Genomic DNA, 726 nt, shown 5'->3' on the forward strand with positions numbered 1-726 from the left:
CCGTGGATCCTCCCTCCACCTAAATCCCCGCCGCCGTAAAAACCTCCGCCTCCGATCCAAAATGAAGCGCAAGAAGTGGTCGGAGCAGGAGGAACAAACCCTCCTATCCAAGTACTCTGAACTACTGCGCTCCGGCACCCTCGCTAAGCTCAAGACCCGCGAGAAGAAGTTCAAACCCGTCGCCGACCACGTCAACTCCCTCCACCACCATCGCGATCCCTCCGCCTTCCCTTTCACGTGGTCATGGCGCGACGTCTCCATCAAGGTCCAGAACATGCGCCACCAGTACCTCGGCGTCAAGCAGAAGATCCAAGGTCTCTCGCCTCACTCTTTCAACTGGTCCGATGGTCTCAATCACTGGGAGAATTTTCTTTATTACAAGGAAGTCTTCGGCGATATTCCGTCGTCCTCTTCGATTGCGAGAAACGGTTCTAATTCTGCGGTTTCGTTGCGCAGCCTTGGATTTTCGGGTTCTGATGATGATATTATTGATGAAGATGATGATTGTGATGAGGATGAGGAGGAGTGTGAGTGCGGTGGTGATGATTTTGATGATGATTCCGGGGAAGAGGTGAGGCGGATTGGGGGTATTGGGGTTAGGGTTTTGGAGCTGAGGGAGGCGGTGGCGAAGAGGGAGGAGAGGAGGAGGGAGAGAGAGTTTCGGAGGGAGAAGGAGGAGGCGGCGGCGGAGAGAGAGCGGGAGAAGCGGAGGAGGGAGGGGGAAGA

The sequence above is a fragment of the Arachis duranensis genome, chromosome 7 (assembly GCF_000817695.3).
Source record: "Arachis duranensis cultivar V14167 chromosome 7, aradu.V14167.gnm2.J7QH, whole genome shotgun sequence".
NCBI classification, from domain to species: domain Eukaryota; kingdom Viridiplantae; phylum Streptophyta; class Magnoliopsida; order Fabales; family Fabaceae; genus Arachis; species Arachis duranensis.